This window comes from Arvicanthis niloticus, chromosome 8 (genome assembly GCF_011762505.2).
Source record: "Arvicanthis niloticus isolate mArvNil1 chromosome 8, mArvNil1.pat.X, whole genome shotgun sequence".
Lineage (NCBI taxonomy): Eukaryota > Metazoa > Chordata > Mammalia > Rodentia > Muridae > Arvicanthis > Arvicanthis niloticus.
This window is the reverse complement of record NC_047665.1, coordinates 2,200,778-2,219,279: the sequence shown is the minus strand read 5'-3', so window position 1 is coordinate 2,219,279 and position 18,502 is coordinate 2,200,778. Positions and strand designations below refer to the sequence as shown.

Sequence of the window (18,502 nt, the reverse complement as noted above, 5' to 3'; positions counted from 1 at the left end):
GATGAATATGTAAACTTCAGAAATATGCTTCAGAAATGTGAACTAAAAAATAAACAGCGTACTCCTTTCACCGCAGCACTCAGGAAGCAGAGGCAGGCGGATCTCTGAGTTCGAGACCAGTCTGGTCTACACAGTAGGTTCCAGACTACCCATAACTAGACAGAGAGACCCTGTCTCAAAAGCAAAAAGGACAAATTTGTATTTCAGTGAGGCGTGCGTGCAGTTTACCCAATCTGGAGTCCAAATACGGAGACCACTAGCGGCCCTGCGCCTGCGCAGTAGCGGCCGAAGAACAGGCCTACGGGGGCGGGGGAGAGCAGTCGACCCTGTCGCGTGTTGATGACGCAATTGGTGTTTGCCTGGTAGCCCGTGGTAACCCGGAGTCTGCGGAAGTGTAGCTGCAGCACCGCGGCTTAGACAGGTAACCCGCAGTTCGGCCCCGGGTTACGCGGACCCGCGACCTCTGGTGGGGTGAGCAGGTAGGATCCGATACGACATGCCCTGGGGTGAGCCAGTGGGATTCTGTTCGCCTCCTGTGGAGTGAGGTGGTGGGATCCTGTCTGACCTGCTAGGGTCGAGTCCTTGGGATGCTGTCACATAAACTGTAACCAGTCATTAGCGCACTGTGCAATTCAAGCAGCGGCGACAGTTACCTGCAAAGGTGGCGCGCAGGGTACACGGAAACCACACCTGCCAGCGGTGCTTAGAGCTGTTTTCAGAGGTGACAACTGGGCTCGTGTTGATGCTGAATTCAATTCTGACCCTGGGTGCTTTTGTTTTGTTTCCACGTGCAGCTAGCGCATTCATTTCAGCAGAGTATGTTGTGCTCCGTATGATTTTGAGAAGGCTGCCAGTGATTTCCTAGTTGGTAAATATTAGGTTGTCCAGTATTGGGAGTTACAGAGAATAATATTGTTTACTGTCAACGGTCTTTTAGACTTCAGGGACTGTGCCCAACACTTACATCTCATTGTCTCCTTAGTTGGTGCATTATTGTTATGAATTATTATGTTTGCTTTACAGAGAGAATAACTGAGGCTCAGTTACATGAAATTGACTGGGTGAAAATTACCAGTAACCAAAATCAAAGGGCAAGATTTAAATTCAAGGTTATATATGACTTCAAGGCCTCTTTTCTTTCTTTCTTTCTTTCTTTCTTTCTTTCTTTCTTTCTTCATTTCTTCATTTCTTTCTCCTCCTCTTTTCTAAAAATAACCACCATTAGTGGTCAAATTCTAGGTTTTTTACATTAGTCATATGTGAGTTCATAAGTTTATTCACTCATCTGACTATATGAATTCTGTGTGTGTGTGTATGTGTGTGTGTTTGTGGAGGTGTAGGTATGTATATGTGGGAGTGTGTGCCTATCTATGTGTGTACACACTCATACAAGTGTGTAATATGTGTACTCATGTGGAGACAAGGGATGACATTAACTCTGGTTTCTTAGATGCTGGCCTCTGTGTTTGTTTGTTTGTTTGTTTGTTTTTGGGACAGCTTCTCTCACTGGCCTGGACCTCGCCAAGTAGATTGGATCGGCCAGCAACCCCTGGAAGTGCCTGCCTCTACCTCCCCAGCACCGGAATCACAGACCTGAGTGAAACTTTGTGTTTAGGTTCTGGGGACTGAACTTGGGTCTTTGTGCTTACACAGCAGGTGGTTTTCAGACTGAGCTGCCTCTTAAGGCCCTGCTTTGATACTTTGTAGCTATGTTGTAAATTCTCATATTCTTGAAGTTAAAACATCTGGAAATAAGTCTTCCTACAGGCGGCGCACACACACACACACACACACACACAGAGAGAGAGAGAGAGAGAGAGAGAGAGAGAGCGAGAGAGAGAGACAAAGAGAGACAAAGAGAGACAAAGAGAGACAGAGAGACAGAAGAGAGAGAGAGAGAGACAAAGAGAGACAAAGAGAGACAGAGAGACAGAAGAGAGAAAGCACCCTTATCTTTAATTGTGACATACATGGAAAACAATGTTGCTTTTTAAATACCTTCTATTTAGAGATTCAAGAAATGAATCTTACATTTGGCATCCCTTTTTAGTAATGTAAATATCAGTAAATAATTTAAAGGCATTAAGTGGTTTTCTTGCCTTTTTTCTTCTAGTATGCAGTCACAAACATCATTTGTCCTGTGTTGAAATGTGATGGTTTCCTCAGAACCGTTGTTGTTTTTGACTCTCCAGTTGCTTTGCATTTGAGTTTGTTGAGCTCCTTGTGGATCATTTTATTGTCACCAGTGGACAGTATGGTACAATAATGAAACTGCAGATTGTACTAATACACATCTAGATTTTACATCCTGGATCTGTTGCTTAGTGGGCACCTTGAAGCTCATGTGAGATCCCTGACTCCTCTACACCTCAGTTTTCTTGTTTGTCAGGTGAGAGCAATAGTATTGCTTAGATGGGTGTTATGAAGACAAAATGCGTTCCCATGGAGAAAAGCTTAGAGCAGTGCCAGATTCCTTGCAAGGACCAGCTAAGCACTTTCTGACGTTGTTGTCTGGTCCCGGCTTTCCATCTTTGAAAATGACACTCTTGTTATTTGGAAATTGTTGTTCCTTGAAAAATGTTTAATGTATGTATGGTGTTTACCAGATGATTGTTTGCCTTGAATGGAATCCTGCTATTTTGGAAGTGACCACTTGTTAAACTTCCCTTCGTTGTGGCTTTGCTATACAAGAAACATTTTGCTTGAGGAGATTTGAAACATTCACTTTATAAAAAGTCTGTATGTAAGCCAGGCAGTGGTAGCATACACCTTTAACGCCAGCATTCAGGAGGTAGAGACAGCTGAATCTCTAAGTATGAGGCAAGCCTGGCCTATACATTGAGTTTCAGGACAGCCAGGGCTACATAGAGAAACCCTGTCTTGAAAAAAACAGAACAAAAGGGGTTATTTGTTACAGTTACATATTTCTGATTGTGTGCAAGTGTGTGTGGGATGCTGGTTGTCCTAATGTAAGAGAACAACTTGTGGGAGTCAGCTCTCTCCTTTCACCATGCAGGTTTGACGGATTGGATTCAGGCTATAATTTGGTGGTGAGAACCTTTACTGGATGAGCCATCTTGCCAGCCTAAAATATTGTACTTTTGTATGTCACAGTAATGGACTTCTGAATTTCTTCTTAGTTTTAGGGTTATTTCAGTGTTGTCTGGTGGAGATGCTGCGAAAGTATCTGAGTCATTGTGGGCATGCAAGGATTAGTATCTCCTTTAAAAACTGCTGTTACGCACTGTGGTACACATAGCCCCCAAGTAGCTTTCTTTCTCTCGTTTCAGTGGACTAAAAATTGTTTTAACCCAGAAAATGAAACCCAGGCATGGTGGTAAACACTTATAATCCTTGCATTTAAAAGACTGAGGCAGGAGCATTGCTAGTTTTGGGCTACATGGCAGATTTCTGTCTAAAATAAAAGTGACATAATCCCTCTTATGAACAATTTAAGTTGTGCCCTCTCCCCACATATGCTGGGTATTTTAGACCAAGGCCAGCTACAAGTTGATGTTGGTTCCTGTGGTTCCCTACTTAGAAACTTGAGAATGAGTTAAGACTCATGCTTACGTTACAACTTGCTTTGAAAATTTACTCTGTGGGTCTTAAATGCTTATTTTTTATTTTATGTATGTAAACTAGAAAATACACAGGCAAAAACTTAACTGCTTTAAGTTCTTTAAGTGCATGGTTGAGTGGTACCAAGCACATTCATGCAACTATGTGAATCTGCATGTATCTCCAGAACGTTTTTACCACCTCAAAAGAAATGCTGCACTCACTGGATGATAGCCTCTCACCGCCCCTTGCTCGTTCCAGGTGTCCTCTGTTCCAGCTCTGCTGTGTGTGCTAACTCCACAGGTCTCATGTTGATGGAATTCTGCCATATCTGCCCACCCCTGACTGCTATATTCCACTCAGAATGTTCTCAGAGTTTAATCACACTGCAGCATATATCAGAACCTCCTCCCTTTTAAGGGATTAATACTATCCCACTGTGTGGGTAGACCATGCACTGTACTTTTGGGGACTGTTGAAATTGGCATGAGCCTTCTTCTTAGTGATTGATTGTGAGCTGGCAGAGGGTGTGGATAGAGATGCCAACTGAAGTGATGCTGTCTCCACTGTGGACACAGTGTCTGGTGGACAGAGTTAAGCTGGAGTTGAAGCACAGATTGTAGTGTGATAAGGAGTCTAAAAGTAGTAAAGAAAATGCCAGTGATGCTGACATCACCTGCTATCCTGTTATGTAACATTCACACATGGTTCTAGGAACTTTGCCCATAAAATAAGAACGTTTTTAGTTTCTATTTTATACACCAAGAATTTTGTAGCATAGGTAGATTGGGTGGCTTATTAAAATTACAAAATTAAAATTAGGTGGCAAAACTAGATTATGAAGTTGGCTCTCTGGCTTCAAAGCTCATTTATCCCTAGATTTGGTCAATGCTGACTTTGTAACAGAATTGCTATGTTTCTTGTCTGCCTCCTCCTTTTTACAGTCTTAACCTTGGACATAACTTGTGAGTTCGTTGGGCAATGTAGGAACCAATCCACACTCTGAAGGGACACCCAGGGCCTGGTTTGCCACTAACCAGGTGGTGATGGGGCAATCACTTCCACAGGGAATTCAGACTACATTGCCACAACTGAGTTCTTAATTCTTTCAAAGCCTTATATTTGAACACTGTTTAGTTCTCACACTCAGAGCCCTGTGCAAGGAAGCTTTTTGTTCTTAGCCTTGGTGACCATCAAAATGGTTCTGACACTGATTTTGCTGCTAATTTGTTGCTCTATGATTCCTGAAGAAATTGAAGTAAAGTAGCATTTATGTATTATCAACTTCATTGTAATTTCTCTTGGCTTTTTGTTTGCTTACACTTTATTTCTTTGACATTTGCAATTGAAGGTCTAGTTATAGAAAGCAATGGAAATTAAGAAGTGCTTGCTCTATTTTGGCATGAAAGGCAAATCAGGCTTGTTTTTTGTTGTTGTTACCAGTAATATCAGGCCTATGTCACAGTATACTGTACATTTTAAGGTCTGAGCTGTCTGTTATATCTTGTAAGTAGAGATTCTCTTGCCCTTTGCTAAACATTTGAGAATCTCAAGACCAAGATGCTCAGTTATCTGCCTGTGTTCATGGAGTTAGAAGAATTAATTCTGCACAAAAGAGCTCCAGCATGCTGTGTTCTGGTGCACCGTCCCCTAAGAGGAGCCTCCGAGTCATTTACTCACATGCACTTTTCATTTTTCCTGTATCGATGTGACCTGTATTAGATTCCAGAGAGAGGGCCTCAGAGATAATTGGATTCAAGTAGCATGGCTTTGACATTGGCCCTGGTGTGAGTGAGGAGTCTGTGCTGATTCCAGAGTTCTACCTCAAGCAATGAGGTAGATACTGGTGGCACCTACTAGGAAAACGTGGGACCAGGGACATGGGCTTAAAGCTTTAGAGCAGGAATCCCTGTGTCCAGTGATTAAGATTTGAAGCCAGGGCTATAGGACACAGAGGTCACAGTTCATCTAAAAAGTAGGAGAAGAAAAGACCAGAGGCAGAAAGATAGAGAAGAGAATGTAATCACATAATCCTAAGAGAGGAGAAACACTTGGTGGGGGGCTTGGTCAGTGCCTTAATTCCTCAAGATTAAGACACAAGAAGACCCCCTGTGTTTGTTCATGAGGAAGTAATTTGCCTCCATTGTGGGACTTCAGTGGTCTAGGAAGATGTGAGCAGACACTAGTGGGCAGAAAGTGGGTTGAGTAATAGACTAAAAAGAATAGGAGGGAAAGGTGTCTTTTGTTCATTTGTGGGGTTTTGATCAAAAGATTGTAGCAATCTCTTCTCAGATTAAAAAAAAAATGTTGAGAAAGGGAAGGAAGTTGAGGTGGAGGATTCAGAGGGCTTAGATGATTATAACTCATGGACCTAGAGGGCCAAACAAGATTCTATCCAGAGCAGAAACCGCAGTCAGGCTGTGCTCAGGTACAAAGGACACTTCCGTCCTGAGAAGAGAAAGGAGGGATGAGATGTCCGGTGGACAAATTTTGGGTCAAAAGTTTTGTGGGTGGGTTAGTGTCCCTATCCTTCCATTTGGGGTCCTACCTGGCTATAGGAGGTGGCCTCTTCAGGTTCCATGTCCCCACTGTTGAGGTCACCTGTATTAACTTCTGGGGACCTCCCCATCCCAGGTTTCTGGGGCTTCCTAGAGATTCTCCCCTACCAACCCCCACCCTCTCCCCCACCCCCACCAGATGCAGATTTCCATTCATTGTCCTGACCCTCTGGGCCTCCCTCCTGTCTCTCTGCACCTGATCCTGCCTCCACATCCTTCTCTTTTCCATCCAGTTCCTTCCCTCTCCCTACCTCCTCTGACTATTTTGTTCCCCCCTCTAAGTGTGATTCAAGCATCCTTGCCTGGGCCGTCCTTCTTATTTAACTTCTTTGGGTCTGTGGGTGTATCATAGGTATTCTGTACTTTTTTTTTTTGACAGTCTTTATTTTAATTTTATTTATATTTAAGATGCCATCCCCTTTCCACATTTCCCCTCCCTAGAACACCCCTGTCCCATGCCCCCCCTTTCCTTTTTGCTTTTATACGATTTTTTAAAATGTTAATCAAAGGATTTATAAGTTTGGTAATGCTCAATCAGAAGCGTAACCCAATACCCAACCTAGATATAAAAACTATCTTTGACTGGTGGAGACATGTGAACATCTGCCTCCATGCCCCCTCTCTCTTTCTCTCTCTCATCACCTAGCTTCTCTTCTTCATCTTCTCTCCTTGTTCCATCTCTTCCTCTCAGTACTCCTTCCCACTTAGCTCCTCCTACATATCACTCTTCCTGTTAAAGTAGAACTTTTCTCTCAAAATACAATTAGAGCATACTTATTCCTAATTGTACCAGTGAGGTACAAGATAGTCCTAATACCCAGTCCATCATTCTGGTGACTAACCAGAACCTCTGTCATCTCTTCTAACTAAAACACTTACTTTTGATCCTGGCTTTTTGGCTTTAGAATGAGTGTCAGCTGAAAACCATCTACTCAGATCTTTTCTCTCAAAGTAAATAGCCAGGATTGGCTATGAGACTATAGGTCTTCAACCCCATCAGAAATCCAGAATGACTGAGTTAACTGAAGTTATGGGAAGCACTAAGCATAGCTTCTAAAACTTAGCCAATTTATAGAGACCGCTGAACACCTGAAAAGCCGCTATACTACCAAACGTTGGAGCATCAAATCTTCAGCCTTCTGGCCCAGAATCATCTGACAGACCTTAGTGATGCAGGATTATTAAGGGCTGATTACTCTGTCTAGGCAGATATAATCAGTCGACTATTCTGCACGTGTGTCCTTTTCTGGACAGTACTTTGTCTGTAGATGGAGAGAGGCAATTCTTGCCTAGTGGCTGTCACCACACAACTGGAGTATCTCCAAGGATGCTCAATTTCTTCTTAGAATCCACGACAAGAAGCTGTCAGGAGCAGACAGGTCTCTAATCAAAATGAACATTAATATATAAATATTTGTAGCGTCAGTTCTATGGACCTCTGATGTTTTGAAAACCAACTATCCATGTAAGGTAACCTGGACTGTGGTCTGTTCACTCCTCTCAGCTATTTCTAAATAAAATATGGAAAACACCCTAACAATAAACTCAAAACCATGAATTTGCTATAGTCCCTTAACTCATAGGTTAACCGTCCCAAATCAATTAAAAACGTTAAAAAAGGGGCTGGGTCTAGGCCTTGTATTCCTAAATGTGTTATACAGGCACAATGCCCATGAGAGTATCAATATTCATCTCATTTTTATATTAATAAGAGGCTCATACCAATGAAAACCTTAAATTTGAAATCAAAGTAAATTTTGTACCATTAAAGAAATTATAACTTCATCTTGATAATAATTATTCAGATTTCTATCAATAGGTTATGGCTATGTAATAAGTCCTAGCTAATCCCCCCTGTTCCAACAAAACTACTACTTTTCCCTAGAAAGACAGACCATTATTAACCACATTAGTCCCCAAGCCCAGGGAATAGGGGCGCTGACTCTTCTTTAACTTCTTCAAGCTGATTAAGGGCGTTGAGATTTTAGAAGAGGGGTAGGGGGAAGAGTAAGTTGATAAGCCTCTGATGCTGTGTCTTCACTGAATCCAGATGGAATTTCAGGACATCGGAGGTTTGGGCAGGTCTGCTCAGTATGCTTGATGAGTAGATACACCAAGGCTGTGTATTCTGCAATATACAATTCTCAGAACAAGTTTTAGTATCAAGAAAAAAAAATTTCCCACCCCCAGGCGGCTGACATTTTTTTCTTTAAAGATGTTGGTTCTGACGACTTTTTTTTTTTTTTTTCGCTTGTTAAAATTGGTTGTAGTATTTACGTTTCAGATTTTATCCCCATACCCTACTTCCTCCCACCACCCAGAAACCTCCTATCCCATCTCCCTCCTCATGCTTCTACCCCCCCACTATCCCCTCTCACTATCCCCTCCCCGCCCTCACATGCCCTCACATTCCCCCCCCCCCCACTGTGTGTGTGTGTGTGTTTTTTTTTTTTTTTTTTTTTTTTTTTATGGGACCAAGAAACTCCTCTCCCACCTATGTCTGACAAGGCCATCCTCCCCTACATATACCTCTGGAATCTTGGGTCCCTCCCTATGTGTTCCCAGGCTGGTGGTTTAGACCCTGGGGGGCTCTGGTTGTTTGGTATTGTTGCTTTCCACCTGGGGTCACTAACCCTTTCTGCTCCTTCAGTCTTTTCACTAAGTTCTCCATTGGGAAACCCCTGATCATATCAGTGGTTAACTGTGAGCATTGTCCTCTGAGTGTGTTAGTCTTTGACAGAACTCTAAGGAGACAGCTATATCATGCTCCTCACATTATGCACTTCCAGCCATCCACAACAGTGTTTAGCTTAGGTGGCTGTACATGGGATGAATACCCAGGTGGAATGGTCTCCTGATGGCCCCTCCTTCAGTTTCTGTTCCATATTTTGTTTCCCTATTTGCTCCCTTGAGCATTTTTGTTTCTCGTTCTAAGTAGAACTGAGGCATCCCCTCTTGGTCTTCCTTCTTCATGAGCTTCATGTGGTCTGTGGGTTGAGTCTTCGCTAATCCAATGGATTAGCTTTTGGGCTAACATCCATGGAGATATGTTGGTGTAACTATCTTCTTTTAGGGTTTTTGGAAGATTACTTTCTTGCTTTTTCTAGGTTGTAGTTTCCCTCCTTGTGTTGGAGTTTTCCACCAATTATTCTTTGAAGTGCTGGATTTGTGTTGAGATACTGTGTAAATTTGGATTTGTCATGGAATATTTTGGGTTCTCCATCAATAATGATTGAGAGTTTTGCTGGGTATAGTATTCTGGGCTGGCATTTGTGTTCTCTTAGGGTCTGTATGATATTGGTCCAGGATCTTCTCACTTTTATGGTCTCTGGTGAGAAGTCTGGTGTAATTCTTATAGGTCTGCCTTTATATGTTACTTTGCCTTTTCCCCTTACTGCTTTTAGTACTTTTTCTTTGTTTTGTACATTTGATGTTTTGACTATTATATGGCGGGAAGTATTTCTTTTCTGGTCTAAACTATTTGGAGTTCTGTAGGCTTCTTGTATATTTATGGACATCTCTTTCTTTAGGTTAGGGAAGTTTTCCTCTATAATTTTGTTGCGGATATTTACTGGTCCTTTAAGTTGGGTGTCTTCCCCCTCATCTATACCTATTATCCTTAGGTTTGGCCTTCTCATTGTGTCTTGGATTTCTTGTATATTTTGGGTTAGTAGCTTTTTGTATTTTGCATTTTCTTTGACAGTTGTGTCAATGTTTTCCATAGTGTCTTCTGCACATGAGATTCTTTCTTCCATCTCTTGTATTCTGTTGGTGATACTTGTATCTATGACTCCTGATCTTTTTTTTAGGTTTTCTATCTCCAGGGTATTGTCCCTTTGTGATTTCTTTATTGTTTCTACTTCCATTTTTAGATCCTGCATGGTTCTGTTTAATTCCTTTTCCCGTTTGGTTGCATTTTCTTGCAATTCCTTAAGGGATTTTTGTGTTTCCTCTTTAAGGGTTTCTATCTGTCTACCAGTGCTCTCCTTAAATTCTTTGAGAGTGTTATTTATGTCTTTCTTAAAGCCCTCTATCATCATCATGAGAAGTGATTTTAATTCTGATTCCTGCTTTTCTGGTGTGATGGGGTGTTCAGGGCTTGCTCTGATGGGGGAGCTGGGTTCTGATGATGCCATGTAACTTTGGTTTCTGTTGCTTATGTTCTTGCTCTTGCCTTTTGCCATCTGGTTAACTCTAGTGCTGCCTGCACTTGCTGTCTCTGACTGAAGCCTGTCTTTCCAGTTATCTAGCTTGTGTCTGATCTCCTAGGGGTCCAGATGTCTCTGTGATCTTTTCCAGCTGCACTGATTACAGTGGTACCTCTAGGATGCCTCAGGATATGATGCCTCCAAGGTAGCAGTCCAGCCAGGTGTCTGCTGTTCTGGGTGCAGTGTCTCCTCTAGGATATCTCAGGATATGTTGTCTGACGCTCTGAGTTCAGTTGTTCCTCTGTGGCTCTGGGTTGAGTGGACCTTCCAGTATGTCTCAGGTGGAATCCGGGGTCCACACAACAGCAGACCTGGCAGAGGTCTGATCCAGGCCTCAGATCTGAGAACTAGTTTCTAAGACACTGTCCAAGTTAGAGTGCCTGGGATCCCTGCTTCCTCTGGGTTCTTGGAGGTTGGGGACAGAGCTGCCACCCAAGATCTGCTCAGTGCTCTGGCCCAGACAGGAAGGAACCAGTGTTCCAGGATGGGAGTGACTTCCCGGGTCCTTGTGGGTCCCAGTTACTCCCTGTTTAGGGCGGGCCCTGCTGTCTGCTTACCTAAAGGTATTCTGTACTTTATTGGCTAATATCCACTTATTAGTGAGTGCATACCATGCATGTCCTTTTGGATCTGGGTTACCTCACTCAGGATGATATTTTCTAGTTTCATCTATTTACCTACAAAGTTCATGAAGTCCTTATTTATAATAGCTGAATAGTATTCTATTATGTAACTGAACCACAGTTTCCATTTTTCAGTTGTGGGACATCTGGGTTGTTTTCAGTTCCTGGCTATTATGAATAAAGCTGCTATGAACATAGTGGAGCATGTGTCCTTATGATATGGTGAAGCATCTTTTGGGTATATGCCCAGAAGCAGTATAGCTGGGTGTTCAGGTAGAAATATTTTCAATTTTCTGAGAAAATGCCAGATTGGTTTCCAGAATGGTTGTCCAACATTGCAATCTTACCAGCAATGGAGGAGTGTTCCTCTTTCTCTATGTCTTTGCCAGCATTTGCTGTTGCTTGAATTTTTGATCTTTGTCATTCTGATTGATGTAAGGTGGAATCTCAGGGTCGTTTTGATTTGCATTTCCCTGATGACTAAGGATATTGAGCATTTCTTTAAGTTCATCTTGGCCATTTGAGATTCCTCTGTTGAGAATTCTGTTTAGTTCTGTACCCTGTTTATCAACTGGGTTATTTAGTTTGTTGGAGTCCAACTTCTTGAGTTCTTTATGTATTTTGAATACTGGCCCACTGTCAGATGTACACTTAGTGAAGATCTTTTCCTAATCTGTAGGCTGTCATTTTGTCCTATTGACAGTGTCCTTTGCCTTATGGAAGCTTTTCAGTTTCTTGAAGTCCTATTTATTAATTGTTGGTCTTAGAGCCTGAGCCATTGGTATTCTGTTCAGGAAATTGTCTCCTGTACCAAAGTGTTCAAGGGTATTCCCCACTTTCTTATCTATGAGATTTAATGTATCTGATTTTATGTTGAGGTCCTTGATCCACTTGGACTTCAGTTTTGTGCAGGGTGATAAATATAGATCCATTACTTTCTTCTACGTGCAGACATCCAGTTAGACCAGCACCATTTGTTGAAGATGCTTTCTTTTTTCCACTGTATGGTTTTGGCTTCTTTGTCAAAAATCAAGTGTCCATAGGTGTATGGGTTTAGTTCTGGGTCTTCAATTCTTTCCATTGATCAATCTTGTCTGTTTCTATACCACTACCATGCAGTTTTTTATCACTATTGCTTTGTAGTACAGCTTGAGGTCAAGGGTGGGGATTTATCCAGAGGTTTTTGTTGTTGTTGTTGTTCAGGATTGTTTTGGCTATCCTGAGGTTTTTTTTTTTTTTCATATAAAATTGAGAATTACTCTTTCAAGCTCTGTAAAAAATGTGTTGGAATTTTAATAGGGATTGCACTGAATCTGTAGATTGGTTTTGGTAAGATGCCATTTTCACTATATTAATCCTGCTGATCCATGAGCCTGGGAGATCGTTCTGTCTTCTGATAGCTTCTTCAGGAACTTAAGTTCTTGTCATACAGATCTTTTACTTTCTTGACTAGAGTTACACCAAGATATTTTATATTATTTGTGGCTATTGTGAAGGGTGGTGTTTCCTTAATTTATTTCTCTGCCCATTTATCATTTGTATAAAGGAGGGCTGCTGATTTCTTTGAGTTAATTTTATATCCAGCCACTTTGCTGAAGCTGTTTATCAGTCGGAGAAATTCTCTGATAAAATTTCTGGGGTCACTTATGTATACTATTGTATCATCTATGAGTAGTGATACTTTGACCTCTCATTTTCTGAACTGTATTCCCTTGATCTTTAGTTGTCTTATAGTTCTGGCTAGAACTACACTGAATAGATACAATTGAAGTGCTACATCGAATAGATAGAGAGCGAGTGGGTAGCCTTGTCTTGTCCGTAATTTTAGTGAGATTGCTTCAAGTTTCTCTCCATTTAATTTGATGTTAGCTATTGGCTTGTTTTTTTATTGCTTTTATTATGTTTAGGTATGTGCCTTGAATCCTGATATCTCCAAGACTTTTAAGGTGAAGAGATGTTGCATTTTGCTGAAGGCATTTCAGCATCTAATGAGATTATCATGTGATTTTTGTCAGTGGTGGTACATGGCTTTAATCCTAGCACTCAAGAGGCAGAGGCAGTCGGATCTCTGTGAGTTCCAGGCCAGCTTGGTCTGCAGAGGCGCATTTTTTAAAAAATGAATGATGTAGCCCCTTGTGGGAGGTAATATCCTTGGTCCTGAGCTGTGTAAGAAAGAAGGCTGAGAGAGCTGGTAAGCATTTTCTGTGGTCTCTGCTTTAGTTCTGTCTGGAGTTCCTGCTTTGACTCCTCAGTGATGGACTATGACATAGAGTATAAGCTAAATAACCCATTTCTTTCCCTTCACAAATTAATTTTGGTTGCATCATTTATCACAGTGGCTAAGGAGCTAACCAGAAGGCTGCTCAGTGATCCTGGAGCAGCTACTTCCCTGACATCTGCCTAGACAGTCATAAGACTATCTAGCTTGTTTTATAATAACTTTTGGGTACTTCTTTTTGTCTCAGTGTTTTCTTGGTCTGACTTTGTACACCTCTGGCCCAAATGCATAGTATTCCAGAAAGTTGTGGTGGCTGTGATAGAGACTTTAGAGCCTTTCTATTGCATTTAGATACCTGATTATGGAGTAGCAGAAATGTCAGCAGATCCCAGACTTTTCAACTTCTTGAAGCATTGTTTCTCCCTTTATCTACCATTCTGCTGTCTTTCCTGCTTAGTGTCTCATCTTTATTCTTCACAGGCCATTATGTGTCTATGTACTGCTAATTGAAAACTAATGACACTGCACTCTAAAGGTCATGATGGTGTCGGTGGCAGAGGTGGTGTGTGTGTTTCCAGTGTGTACCACAGTATGCCAGTATGAGCCAACAGGCAAGTTCAGAGGTCACAGGACAGCTTTTGAGAGTTGGTTCTCTCCTTCCCTGTGGGTTCCAGAAATCAAATTCCAACCACCAAGTTTCCAAACAGTTTCCTGCCTTTACTGGTTCCACATTTTGCCTTTTAATGGTCTTCTCTCTATAGGTTAAGTCCACACTTCTTTTAAAAACATCTACATTTTTTTTTTTATTAATTGTCTGGGGTTTGTGAGTGCCATCACATGTGAGGGCAGTTAGTAGACAACTTGATGAAGCTGATTTTCTTCTTCCCCTTTTACTTGGGCTCTGGGGATCAATCATGTCTACGATTCAGTGGCAAGTACCTTTGAGTATCTCATTATTCCTTCTTTTTTTTTTTTTTTTCTAAATTCACGTTTCAATTATTTCTTTTTTTCCCCTTTATTTTTATTTATATGAGTACACTGTAGCTGTCTTCAGACACACCAGAAGAGATCATCCGATCCCATTAGAGATGGTTGTGAGCCACCATGTGGTTGCTGGGAACTGAACTCAGGACCTCTGGAAGAGCAGTCAGTGCTCTTAATCTCTGAGCCATCTCCCCAGCCCCTCAATTATTTCAATTAGTATTTTTCATCTAGAAAGTATGGGGATTAACTCAATACCTCTTTCAGAAAACATGTAAAAGTGAAAATACCCCTACCCCAAACTGTCTTTTATGAAGACTCGCTGATGCCAGTTTTGTCGTTATGTCATTAGGGTTACCACAGCAATACACATTTTAACTGGATTCCTACCCAGATCCCCACACCATGAAGTAAGATCTTAGGTGATTTTGTTGTTGAGTGAGAGTCCCTTATTGCTTAGGCTAACCTGAAACTCACTAGATAGTAGAGACTGGTCTTGAGCTTCAGATCCTACTATCTCCACCTCCAAAGCTCTGGAACTAGATGTGTCACCACACTGGGTTTATGAGGTACTAGGGCTGGAACACAATACTTTTTGCATGCTAGGCAAACACTCTACCAGTTGAGCTACATGGCCAGCCCTCTCTAGGTGACTGACAATGATAGTTTATGACTTCATTACCACACTCATGATGATTTCTATGAAAAAGGCGAGTTTCTTCCTTCACTAGGAAAGCTATTTTATACAGAGATGATTTATTCTGATGTTTAAGAGTGTGGCATTTCAAAAGAGTTATATTTTTTGCCAGCTACAAAAATGGGTATTTGTGCTGAGTACAGAACACAGATCCCCAATTATGCAGATGACTGGCACTTATACTTGGAAGAGCAACACCCAAGTCCAGTCCCCATGCTGCTGATGTGGAGCTGTCTGTGTGCTGATGGCAGCCATGTTTTGTGTTGGCCAAATCTAACATTCTCAGTTGATCACATTGGAGCAGATGGATTCATGAGTGCTTTTTCTGTTGTCACTGACACACTGTGTGTATGTATATGTATGTATGTCTGTTGTCACTGACATGTTGTGTGTGTGTATGTGGGCAGACGTGGGCAGGGGAGTGGGGTTGGAACTTGTTATTATCTTTTCTAATACAAATGATGTTCCAGGCTCTGGATGTACCATGGCTATGGTTATGTTGCTTTTAGTCATTTCTTGCATTGGTTTTAGAAGTAATTTATACATATTAGACAATTGTTTTAAGCATTACAATGTTTAGCCAATTTAAGGACAACACTACTGTGAGTTCCCCCATGTCAGTGTGTCTCTATGTTTGGTCTCCAGTTACAGCTTTTCTGTACTTGCAGTGTCATAGTCTACAGCTGGAATCTGAGAGGGGAAATGAGCCATTCAACCTCACGTTTGCTTATGACCTAACAGGGATGATGAGATGGCTCAGCAGGTTGAATGCTTATGACCTGAGTTCAGTCCTCATGATTCACAAGTTGTCTTCTAATCCACAGGCACAAATAAATGTCCTAATTTTAACATGGATCCCAAACTGTCAGTTACACATTTAAATTTAAAAGATGATTGAGAAGCTGGAGAGATGGTGCTGCAATGAAGAACGCTTGCTGCTTTTCCAGAGGACCTGCTTGCAGTGTCCAGCACCTGCATGGTAGTTCACAACCATCTGTAACTCCAGTTGCAGGGCATCCAATGCCCTCTTCTGGTTTCTATGGCCTCTAGGTATGCATATGGTACACAGACATGCATGCAAGCAAAATCTCCATGCACAATTTTTTAATTTGATTCAGTTCCTGAAGCTCTTACATAAATATTTAAACTATAATATACTTCTGATGTTAGAGTGTCTTTAAGGGATTTATAAAGGGCTTGGGATGTAGTTCAAGGGTAGAATTGTTGTTTGCATTGCATGTTAAAGACTTTGTGTGATCCAGCATACAGGAAAAAAAAAACCACTGACCAGATATTTGTATCTTGAGATGAGTGAAAAAGTTCTTTCCTAAGAATAGGGCAGCCATCTGGAGTGTACATTCTGAATCTTCCTCTATAGGGAAGCATGTGCCACACTCTGCTAAAGAACAAATACTGATATCTGAATGCTTCTGTTGTTTTGAGGGGATTTTGAGTTTACCCTTGGTCCCTGGAAGCCTTGATTCTGAGTCCATCTGGACAACCAGGTGACATGGTCACCAGATAAATTTCTAGGTGAAGGGAGCATGTCCTCTTAGTGGCTAAGGATATGTATATCCTAGGACAGGAACAGGGGAACCTCTTGCCCTTCCTGTGTAGCTTCCTATCAAGAAGACAAAGAGACTGAGTATAAGGCAGGAAGTGGGGGCTGTGGGGTCATGCAGGGGCCAGGATTGGGGAAGGTATGGCAAAAGGTTATGTTTATTACACGTCCTGCAAATTTTGAATGACTAAAATTCCTCAGTGTGCTAAGCAGCACACATCCTGCTTGAGAAGCCCCTTTGCAGGTGGCTGGAACTTTTTGCCAGATGCAAGGATTTTCTTTTTTTAAAAGCATCATTGAAATTGAATGTCAAATTGCAGAAATTGGGAATAGATCAACCTTTGATTAGTTCTGGCATCTTGTGGGTTCTGTTAGGCATACAGATCTTTAACATTCAATAGTTTGTTTTAACAAGAACTTAAGGAGGTTCGTAGAACATTCATAAATTTGAGATTAGCAGCCCATGTAGGTCAACTTCATTGCTGAGACAAAAAACAAAAACAAAAAACATGGCACTGAAAAAGAGCAACTGAAAATTTCATTGCATTGTAGGGGCTCTTTCAGTCTTTATGTAGGACTACTCCCCTCTCCACTGTTTGTGGCTGCACTTTGACACTATATAATGCAGTAGAGCCTTTCACTTTGCTTCCTTACATGTGAGGCCAGGGGCAGTCTTGCATACTCTGTACTGACCATGTTGGTGTTTTCACAGCAGACTCTGACTGTCCTGGAGTTCGACAGTTAGGCCGCCCTGGAGGATGGACTGCTCCCTACCCTCCTGGTGCTGGATCACATTGTACCTACCACTACTGGCTTCCTCATTTGGGTTCTGGGGATTGAGCTCAGATCCTCATTAATCTTGTGTGCCATGTCTTCAACTAGTTATTCCTAGATTTTCTTAAACTTTGTGTATGCAGTGGCTTGAGAGAATCCTGATTCCATGGCTTTGAGGGCAAGGGTTGGTTCAGGTAGCTCAGAAGTTGTTAATTCTCTAAGAATTCTCTGAATGTCTTGTCTTCAGTGTGGGCTGTTTGGCTGCTCTCCTGGAGGCTGTCCTTTCATAGCCCTGGTACCATTCATCTGAGAGTCTGTATTCCTGGCAGCCCCTGCCTCCCTCAGGTTGTGAGGAGTGCATGTGGTCCCCACAGCAGCTTGGAGAGAAACATTATGGTCCACTTCCAAGGATGGAGGTGATTGTTTAATTATAATTTTGCCCTGGGCAATTCCAAGATATAAATGATTTTATGAGTTTCTGAGAATAATCACAAATATGAATCTTAATTACTAATACTGAAGTACCAGCTGTTTGTTATTCTCTGGGAAATCGTTACAAGATGTTGGGAATAAAAATATGAGACATCACCAATAGTCTTCCTAGATTAAAAATGGCCCAGAAAATTGCTTGACTGCAGTAGTGTTACACAGAACTAATGGCACTTAGTGGAATTCTCAGTGTTTGATCATGTTTACCTGCATTTCTCTTCATAACTCATCCCATACCACCCTCTACTCCTTTTCAACTTTAGGTCTTTTTTTTTTTTTAAAGTTTAGTTTGTGATCTTCATATTCTAATGGGTGTGAGACCACCTACCAGAGTGAGGTTGGCCTTCCAGGGGGCCACACTTTTAAAGAAGGCCAAGACTTTCCCTTCTCCTAGAACTTTCAAGTATCAATGGCTCCTGGGGTGGAGAGCCAGGGGCACTGAGTTTGTCCCGACTCCAGGCTAGAATGTTGCCTGCTGAGAGTTCATGAGCATGGCTATTCTGTCACAGTTAGAAGATACTTGCTTAGGCTCAGTCCTCTTTGACTTTTAGGGTCTTTCTGGCTGTCACTGAGCTGTAGTCCCTAAGGTTAAGATTTTGCAGTTCTGCAGTGTTTTCTGATTAGACTTTACAAAGCATATTTTTGTACTTACAAGGTTGCAAGGCAAAGCTTCTTTCGGGAAGAAGGCAACCGGAAAAATTCCAGGGAGCTATGACTTGGCACATAGACTGTAAGCCACATGCCAGCAGGCTGCATGAGGCATGAACTCTGAAGCCATAGTGAGGGCAAAATGGAAGTTTTCCTATGAAGAATTGTCAGAATTATTGTATCC

The 18,502-nt window shown here is 41.7% G+C and overlaps 1 protein-coding gene across 12 annotated transcripts in view; it reads left to right on the top strand.

Annotated features, from left to right (window-relative positions):
* The first annotated feature begins 369 nt into the window (after positions 1–369).
* Positions 370–18,502, top strand: part of Aopep (aminopeptidase O (putative)) — a 305,721-nt gene continuing 287,588 nt past the window's right edge. For 11 of the 12 annotated variants that reach the window (XR_013111995.1, XR_013111994.1, XR_013111996.1 and 8 more), the window contains exon 1: positions 376–479. The gene's annotated coding sequence lies outside the window, so the exon portion shown is untranslated. Of the gene's footprint in view, positions 480–18,502 lie in introns of all 12 variants that reach the window. The other variant, XM_076938857.1, reaches the window with a different exon arrangement.